At 38.2% G+C, this 9887-nt stretch overlaps 1 pseudogene; it reads right to left on the reverse strand.

Annotated features, from left to right (window-relative positions):
• Window positions 1-200: 200 nt before the first annotated feature.
• LOC149248326 (EIN3-binding F-box protein 2-like) lies at window positions 201-2548 on the reverse strand (annotated as a pseudogene).
• Between the last annotated feature and the right edge of the window lie 7339 nt (window positions 2549-9887).

Below are 9887 nucleotides of genomic sequence, written 5' to 3' on the forward strand. Positions count from 1 at the left end.
CCATCTAGAAATTGTTAACTTGTTCCTGTAAACTTCCATGAGAACCAGGAAATCATCCTCGATGCATTGGTTCCAATGTCCTATCTGAATCAAAATAACTTTAAGATTTCATGTCAATACTTATAAATCCTGCAATATTTGAAGAAAAATTCCTGAGTCAAACTGTAGCATTTGTTGTATCTCATATTCCCAAGCGTTTTCTAAGAGACAAGTAGATCACACCGCCATAAATGTGCCCTGACTGAATCAAGTGCCCTCTGACTCAATCCACTGCAGTGCTACAATTTCAAACCAAGCAATGTTTCCCCCATCTTTTCTATAAAAGGCAAGCATTTATCCATTATTTTCATACAACCTGATAAAGAAAGAATCTGTATAGCCTGTTGTCTTGTAGATAATAAAGAGACAATGCCATTATTTGTAATCCCACACTTTGCCAAATCTAAGTCCTGTAAAGCTGGACAAAGGTAAAAAATAATCTTCAGACTTCGATCTGTCACCTTTCTACAACCATCTAGAATTAATGTCTGAAGGTTTTCTCCACATAGGTTGGCTATACCAAATATAGCCCAATCTGTAACTTGTACACACCCACTCAAGTTGACTTTCACCAAACTTGTTTTACTGTTATCCAAGAGAGCAAGAAGACCATCATCAGATATTCCTAACAGCCCACTAAGATCAAGTTGTTGTAGTTAAGGGAAATCTCTCCCTAACATGGCGAGGCATCCATTTCCAAAACCTGGACAGTAACGAATATTGAGAGATTTCAATGATTCACAGACTGGTATTGATGTTGTGACCAATGAAGATTCCTTAATTCCCTCACATTTAATCAATGACAACACTTTTAACTTTCCACTGCAATTAGAAAGCACATCTATGAGACCACAGCAAGATACCAACTTGCTATCCTCTATTTGAAAATTTTCAAGTGATATGGAAACATGTGTAAATGCTCTCAAGCCATCATCAGTCAATGACTCACACTTTAAACTTTGTCCAACTACCTCAATACTCACCTCTGTCAATCCTCGACAAGCGGTAACTGAAAGATGCTTTAGCTTCTGCAAACCCATTGTATTCTCCATACTCAAGAAGTCCTTCTCTATGACATTGAATAGGTTCTCAAGCGACAGATCAGTTTAAAATTTACCATAATGCCCAACTGCAGCAAGAGTAATATTAGTCAATCTTAAAGCCTGCAGCTTTAACTTCATCACGTTTTGGTATTGGACAGAATTGTAATAACCCCTTCATCACTGACAAGGTAGCAGTCATTGATACTCAACGATTGAAGTCGGACACAGTTCTGTCCAATTTCTTTTAGGGACTTATTTCCCACCTGGGGGCATGAGTCTAGATTAAGGTTCAATAAGTTTGGACAGTTCACAGCAATAGATTCCAAACCTTTGTCTCCTATCTATGGGCACTTGCACAAATCATGTTTCTCCAATAACTTACATCCCTTCGCTATTGCAGCTAGCCCTGCATCACCAACTGATGGGTAGTTCCAAAGTCTCAAAACTCTTAGAGCTGGGTAACCAAGGCCAGTAGCACATAGGCCTATATTGGTAATCCCTCAACACAGGATCGAACCACGAACTAGAAGTTTGCCCAAGCCTCCATGGCCACCTACATAGACAACAACTGTAGCAAGCCTAATATCAGTAGGTTGAGCACCCACTGGGGCACAAATCTCAAGGGGTCTAAGCATCTTCGAGCTGCTAAAATTTAATGGCATAGGGAGTCGAGGGCTAACAAGGCTAATCAAACCTAGAAGATTGCTCAAATTATTATTGTTGTTGTTGGTGTTGTGATTATTGCTAGCAAACAATCCGGTGTCCGAGAGATTCAGGTTGCTCGTGGGCATCATTCTAGGGCTCAGATTGGAGGTACCACTACCACCCATCTGATTGTGTGGGCTGCTGAAATTAGGTGTCGGGATAGCAGCATTCATGCGGGGACTCAAACTCACGAAGCTGGGACTCAGCTGCCTGAAAATTCCTCCCGACAACCTCCCATACAAGTAGCCCTTGCTGCTACTATTGCTACTGGCATTGTTGCTGCTCACCAACCCCTCGCAGGCTAACTTCTGGAAGGGACTCGAACCCGCAACGTCTAGGAGCTGGGGAGCATGGTGATGATGAAGATGATGCTGATGATGGTGGCTCCCCCTAGCTAGAAAAGACTGGACCTGTGAAGGGTCGAGGCTGAAATTTGAAGTGGGTGACGATGAACAAGAATTCATGGCGTGGTGTAATAGCATATTGGGAGGCTCGAGATTCGGATTGATCAAAGATGAATAGCATCAAAATCCTTCATATCTATATTGAAACAAGGACCCTCAAGATGGCTGTTAGAATTTATTCATACTGGCAGTAGTTATATCGTTATTGTTAGTATTGTTGTGAGAAGTAAACCATTCTTCCGCATCCAACATTGCCTTGAACGTTGGCAAATTCAAATTCTCATCATTGTTGCAGTGGCAGTCTGTGGCATCTTCCAAACCCTACATGCCACCATTCACATTCATTCTCAACAACATTTTTATCCCCAATCAGTCCTCAATGCTATCAATCTATATCTGTATATATAACTTACTAGTGCTCTGTATATCGATTAATTATGGTGACAACTACCATATATTATTTAGCTTTTATATGCGAGAACCGATTAGTATGAAGCTTTTGGATGCATATTCCTGCAAAATCTAATGCCTCTCAGCCATTTCTAGTCCCTAGGATTCGATCCTGCACCATCTAAAGCGCTGGAAAACTCGTTTCTTTTACTCAGAACTTGCTCTTTCGGTTTTCAAGGAAAACCTGTAGCAAGCATTGGGTCTGTAAATTTGAACTCTAAATGATCCATTTTAGTTCCTCCTAGAGTTAAATACAGGAATCATTGTTTTTATCTTTTTATTTTAGGTCTAGATTGGTCATTTTTGGTACCTTTGAAGTAAAATATCAGAACTTTTATTTCGCCATTAATTTGATCTCCGAACTGTCCATGATCCATCTGGACATTTCTTGACAACACACTTTAGAAGAAAAATAAAATCGTGCTATGACTACAACATTTGTAGCACCTGATAAAATGGAGCCAGTGAATATGTCGAAGGTGTGGCCAAATAAACCTCACCAATGGAAATAATTTATTTATTTTTCTTTTATTTCAGAGATTAGAACTCATCTCTCCTAATAGAGGTGGCAGTGTTTATAAAGTCACTCCTTTCTAAGTCGTCTTGACTGCAGCGTCTTCCTTACCTGGCTTGCCTCCTGCAGCCCGCACTGTGGCCTTTTTTCCTCTGCGTTGACTCTTCATGTAAGACTATCCTTTTCATTCTAGAGGACTCAAGGAACCCCCTCATCCAACCGTTTTGCCGCTAATTTATTTATTTATTTATTTATTTTTTTTTTTTTATTTTTTTTTTCGGATTTCAACTTAAGCTTCAGATCGTTCATTTTAGTGACACTTTCTATTAACTATCATGTTTTTCACTTTGGGCTGTTCAGTTTGCCGCATATTAGGGTTAAATATTTAATGAAATTGCAAGACTTTTGCATGTGGCAATAAGGATGTTGGCTCTGTAACTTCCAGAAATGCCAATATCAGTGATAGAATTGCTTAAGCTAAAATGTTGTATCAAGTTATCAACAATTGCTATGAACATACTTACATGGTGAGAGATCGGTAGTATTAATGTATGACTCGTTTAAAATGTTATACTAAAGTAGTTAGTCAAGCTCAACATAGACTTCACATAGTTTAATGGATTGTATGTAAGCATGGGGCTCAAATCTATATGCAAGGTTGTCATTAATGGGAAGTATAAATTGTGGGTTTAGTGGGCTTGAGTCCAGATTTTGAACCTGGCTCTGATACCATATGTAAGAGCCCTATCCTAGGGTCTGCAAACTTCTAATTTCTTCTGAAATTAAATGCGATAAGAGACGATAACTTACCTACTTACATGGCTTTTAAATAAATAGAATTTTATTATTTACATTATAATCAACATAAATTAAGGTGAATACTTCATTCTCATTAACTTTACAAGAGTAGTCTATGGAGGAATACCTGTACCGGTGGCTGATGGAGATACCTTTGTCCTGTTGCTCCTGCTGAATGCTCCTCTTCACGGACCCAACCGGATTTACCTCCCAGCCAACTAGGGAATAATCCCTAGCCCCGGAAACCTCCACAGGTTCCCTAGCCCTCCAAGCCCAAGTCCAACTAGAAGTAGTGTGTGTGTCCAAATGAAAGATCCAAACCAAGATAACAATACTTCCCTCCTCTCAAAAACCCAAGAAACTTCCACAGGTTCCTATGGTCTCCAAGATCACAACAAGTCCAAACAATCACAACCAACTCCACAATCATAATCAAGACCCAACCTCCCCCTTTTCTCCCTTCCCCCTTCCCTTTTTATACCCTCTTTCCCTTCTCCATCTCAACCACCTCTCATTAATGTCATTAACTTCTCATCCATTCTTACAGTTGACTTCTCTTCTCCCAAGTAAGCTGGGAGTACATTTGGAAATGTGACATGAATATAAAATTGGGAATTTAATGGGAAAGGACCATGTCTTCTCCCAAGTAAATCTGAAAAGTACATTTGGGAATGTGAGGTGAATATATATATTGATAGTTAAATGGAGAGGACTATGTCTTCTCCCAAGTAAATGTGAGGGTACATTGGGTAATGTGAAATGAATATATATATTGATAATGAGATGGAGAGGACTATGTCTTCTCCCAAGTAAATGTGAGGGTACATTGGGTAATGTGAAATGAATACATATATTGATAATGAGATGGAGAGGACTATGTCTTCTCCCAAGTAAATGTGAGGGTACATTGGGGAATGTGAAATGAATACATATATTTTGAAATAATGGAAGGAGACCATATCCTACCTAATATTCAATTTGAGAAGGTAAGTGGGGAATTTGAATAATGGAAATCATGAATTTTATATTAGACCAATATTTCTCAATATTTTCAGATAATGTAAACATTAACAAAATTTGTAGGATAAGATTTAAGTGGGGCATTACAAAGAGGACTCTGGATGTTCGCATCTATACAAAAATGATCTAGAGTTTACCTCCACATACCATATGCTAGTAGATGGTAACCAATTTGCTGATTTCCACCTATAGGATGCAACCCCTCACTATATATGAGGGTATTGTAATGCGTCTATGTAGATCTTTATTCTGAGTGAGAAAAAGAGAGGAGATTGAGCGAGAGAGAAGACGGAATTACAGCGGATCTGGTATAGGTTGTATCTCTTCAGTTTGTTGGATAATATAAAATGAAGGACTGGCTGTTTCTCCGTGGATGTAGCCCAAATTGGGTGAACCACGTATATCTGTGTCTCTCTTGTTTTATGTGTTTTTTGTGTTTTTGTTTCTGCAATATATTTTATGTGTTTCATTGCTTTTTAATATATAATTTTCTAACAACTGGTATCAGAGCCAAAGGTCTATTTGGCTGATAAAATTGTAGGAGAAAAGGGTTCCTGGTTCGAGTGGGAGCAATGGCGGAAGATGGTAGGTTTACGGTCGAAAAATTTAACAACCAAAACTACCAGCTGTGGAAGATGCAGATGGAAGATTATTTGTACCAGAGAGATCTATACCAACCATTGAGTGGAAAGGAAAAGAAGCCGACGAGTATGACAGACATAGAATGGGATATTCTCGACAGAAAGACACTTGGAACAATATGGTTGTGCCTAGCGGCATCGATAGCCTTTAATATTTCAAAGGAAACGACAACAGAAGGTTTAATGTTGACATTGGCCAAACTATATGAGAAACCCTCAGCCTCAAATAAGGTATTTCTTATGAAGCGTTTATTTAATATGAAGATGTCAGAAGGTGGATCTGTTGCTGATAATTTAAATGATTTTAATATAGTTACTAGTCAGTTAAGTTCTATAGTGGTAACTTTCGATGATGAAGTTAGGGCTATGTTATTTCTATGCTCATTATTGGAAAGTTGGAATGGTTTAGTTATGGCCATTAGTAGCTCTGTCTCTAGATATAGTACTTTAAAGTTTGATGATGTTGTCGGTGCAATCCTTAGCGAGGAAATGCGACAGAAAAGCTCTGATGAGACATCAAGTAATGCTCTGACTGCAGAGACTAGGGGAAGAAAAATGGAAATAGGAAAGAGCCCAGGATATCGCAGTAAGTCAAGGAAAGACAGATCCAAGTCCAGATAGGAGATAGTGCGCTAGAAATGTGGGAAGAAAGGACACCTAAAGAAAGACTGCAAGTCTCAGAATGGAAAATAAGGAGACCTGCAACAAGAAAACAATCTTGAAGCAAATGTGATAGGTGATGTGTTGCAAGATGCTTTCATTATTTCATTAGAAAATATTATTGATACTTGCGTGGTAGATTCAGGGACCTCATTTCATGCTACACTTGATAGGAAACATTTTCATGATTATGTTCAAGGAGATTTTGGACAGGTTCGATTGGGTGATGATAAACTCTGTAAAATCATTGGAATGGGTACAGTTTTCATAAAACAACAAAATGGAAATCAATTGCTATTGAAGGAGGTAATGCATGTTCCAGATCTGAAGAAAAATATTATTTCAACAGGGTAGTTGGGAGGTGAAGGTTGTGTAACTACTTTTATGGATAAAACCTGGAAGGTCACTAAAGGAGCCCTGGTAATAGCAAAAGGAGAAAAGGTTGGTACATTGTATTTATGCAATGGTAATTTTAATTCTGTTAATTCTTTAACCTCTACAAGAGAAGATACGACATTGTGACATCATAGGCTTGGGCACATAAGTGAGAAGGGGATGCAGATCCTTCACTCAAGAAATTTGTTGCCAAGTTTGAAGCATGTTGATTTGGAATTCTGTGAAAATTGTGTTTATGGAAAATAGAAGAGAGTCAAATTTCTCAAAGTTGGGAAAGAAAAGAAGAGCGAAAAATTAGAGCTTGTGCATACAGATGTATGGGGACCTGCTTAGGTATCATCTCTCAGTGTCTCTTGTTATTATGTTACTTTTATTGATGATGCAACCAGAAAACCTAGATTTATTGTATTCGAAATAAATCTGATGTATTTGATACTTTCAAGAAATGGAAAGCTTTGGTTGAAAATGAGATAGGAAAAAGGTTGAAGTGTCTCATATCAGAAAATGGAGGTGAATATTGCAGCAAAGAGTTTGATAGGTATTGTTCAGAAAATGGAATTCGCAGAGAGAAAACAATTCCAGGAACACCAGAACAAAATGGTGTGTCAGAAAGGATGAACGGAACAATCATGGAGTGTGCAAGGTGCATGAGATTGCATGTAGGATTGCCTTTACAATTTTGGGCAGATGTTGTAGATACTGCTATTTATCTAATAAACAGAGGGCCTTCAATTTCCTTGGATGGTGGTATTCCAGAGGAGTCATGGATAGGTAAAAAGGTAAACTACTCTTTTTTAAAGACTTTTGGTTGTGAAGCCTTTGTCTCTAAAGAAAACAGAACAAAGCTTGAGGAAAAATCAAAGAAATGTACCTTTATTGGATACGGTGTTAATGATTTTGGTTATCGCTTTTATGATTATGAAAAACACAAAATCATTAGGAGCAGAGATGTCATCTTCAATGAAAAGGTTTTGTATAAGGATCGGCTACAGGAAAAGAAACAGGAAAAAGAAAACGAAGAATACACACTGCTTGAAAAGATCACAGAAAAGGTGATCGTGCTTGAAAATCATAATGATCAATAGCCAAAACAACAACCACAATAGTAACAAGCACCTCAAACACTTGAAAGTGGTATTAGAAGATCTACCAGGATATGCAGGCCCTATGAACGATACTCTCCTTCATTATATTATGTATTGTTGATTGATTCTGGTGAACCAAAATGTTATGAAGAAGAAGTGCAGGTAGAAACCAGGAAGAAGTGGGAGCAAGCCATGAAATAAGAGATGGAATCCTTAGCACATAACCAGACTTGGGACTTAGTCAAGTTGCCTGCAGGTAAAACAACATTGCAGAATAAATGGGTTTATAGGTTGAAGGAAGAAGATGGAAGTAGAAGAAGGTATAAAGCTAGACTTTTGGTGAAGGGGTTTGCATAGAAAAATGGTATATACTTTGATGAGATATTTTCTCCTATTGTTAAAATGACTTCAATCAGAACTATTTTAAGTCTAGTAGCAGCTGAAGATTTACATCTTGAACAATTAGATGTAAGGACAACCTTTCTCCATGGGGATTTGGAGGAAGATATATATATGTAGCAGCTACAAGGATATGAGGTAAAAGGTAAGGAGAAACTAGTGTGCAGGTTGAAGAAGAGCTTGTATAGCTTAAAACAGGCTCCAAGGCAGTGGTATCTAAAATTTGACAGATTTATGTCTAAACAAGGTTATACTAGATGTCACTCAGATCATTGTGTTTATCTCAAAAAGCAAAATGATGGCAGCTATATTATATTGTTATTGTATGTAGATGACATGCTTGTTGCAGGTTCTAACATGCAGGAAATAAATGTGCTCAATACAAAATTGGCGAACTCATTTGCAATGAAGGATTTGAGTGTTGAAAAACAAATCCTTGGTATGAGAATAACTAGAGACAGGAAGAATCGAAAATTAACATTGTCTCAGAGTGAGTACATAGAAAAGGTGTTGAAAATATTTAATATGTAGAATGTAAAACTAGTTAGTATGGCTTTGGCTAGCCATTTCAAACTAAGTAAAGAGGTGTGTCCAAAGACTCAAGAAGAAATGGTTGATATGTCTAAATTTCCATATGCATCAGCAGTTGGAAGCTTAATGTATGCAATGGTTTGCACAAGGTCTGATATTGCACATGTAGTGGGAGTTGTAAGCAGGTACATGAAAAATCCAGGGAAAGAACATTGGATGGCGGTGAAGTGGATTCTCAAGTATTTGAGAGGTACCACAAATCAAGCATTATGCTTTGGTGGTTCAAACATTGGTCTGTAGGGATATGTTGATGCAAATATGGTGGGTGATAGAGATAAGAGGAGGAGCACAATAGGGTATGTGTTTACTGTAGGTGGAACAACTATCAATTAGGTCTCAAAACTACAAAGTGTTGTTGCACTCTCAACAACAGAAGTAGAGTATGTTGCTGCTACAAAGGCTAGTAAAGAAATGATTTGGTTACAAAGGTTTCTAGATGAATTGGGTAAGAAGCAGGAGTTGGGTAGGTTATACAATGACAGCCAAAGTGCCATACATCTTGCAAAGAACTTTCCATTTCATTCCATGACTAAACATATACAGCTCAAGTACCATTTCATATGGTCAGCATTGGAAGATGGACAGTTGAAGATGGAAAAGATACACACTAGCCAGAATCCTGCAGATATGTTAACAAAAGTTGTAACCAGGGAGAAACTGAGAGTCTGCTCAGTTTCAATTGGTCTTCAAGTATGATGAAGAAGATGAGAAACTGCCAGGTCGAAAGTAGAGTCATTGTCCAGCAAATGAAGCAATGATGGAGTTTCTATAATTAGTCTCCAAGTGGGAGATTGTTGGGTGTGGAGCCTGATTATCTTCTATATTAAAAGGTATTGCCGTAGTGGACCCTAGTTCATAATGGGGCAGCAAAGCCACCCGTAAAATATACGCTGCAGGGGGGGTCCAGCGAGGGGTGGCTACGACCTTTTGGATCCCCCCCCTGGTAGGGGATCAGGGGCAATGCCCCCGAAGCTAAAAATAGATGTAAATTTTCCTTGCAAAATGTTGTAATTTCGTAGTCAATCTAAGTTGTTTAGTAGGTGGAGATCAGATGGTAGAAGTTATGTTTAATTTAGGGTTTTTTGCCCTATAAGGCACCCCCTCACTATATATGATGGTATTGTATTTCTTCTATGTAGATC

This window comes from Pinus tabuliformis, chromosome 7, assembly GCF_031772625.1.
Source record: "Pinus tabuliformis cultivar Carrire ecotype Pingquan chromosome 7, CPIR1, whole genome shotgun sequence".
NCBI lineage: Eukaryota > Viridiplantae > Streptophyta > Pinopsida > Pinales > Pinaceae > Pinus > Pinus tabuliformis.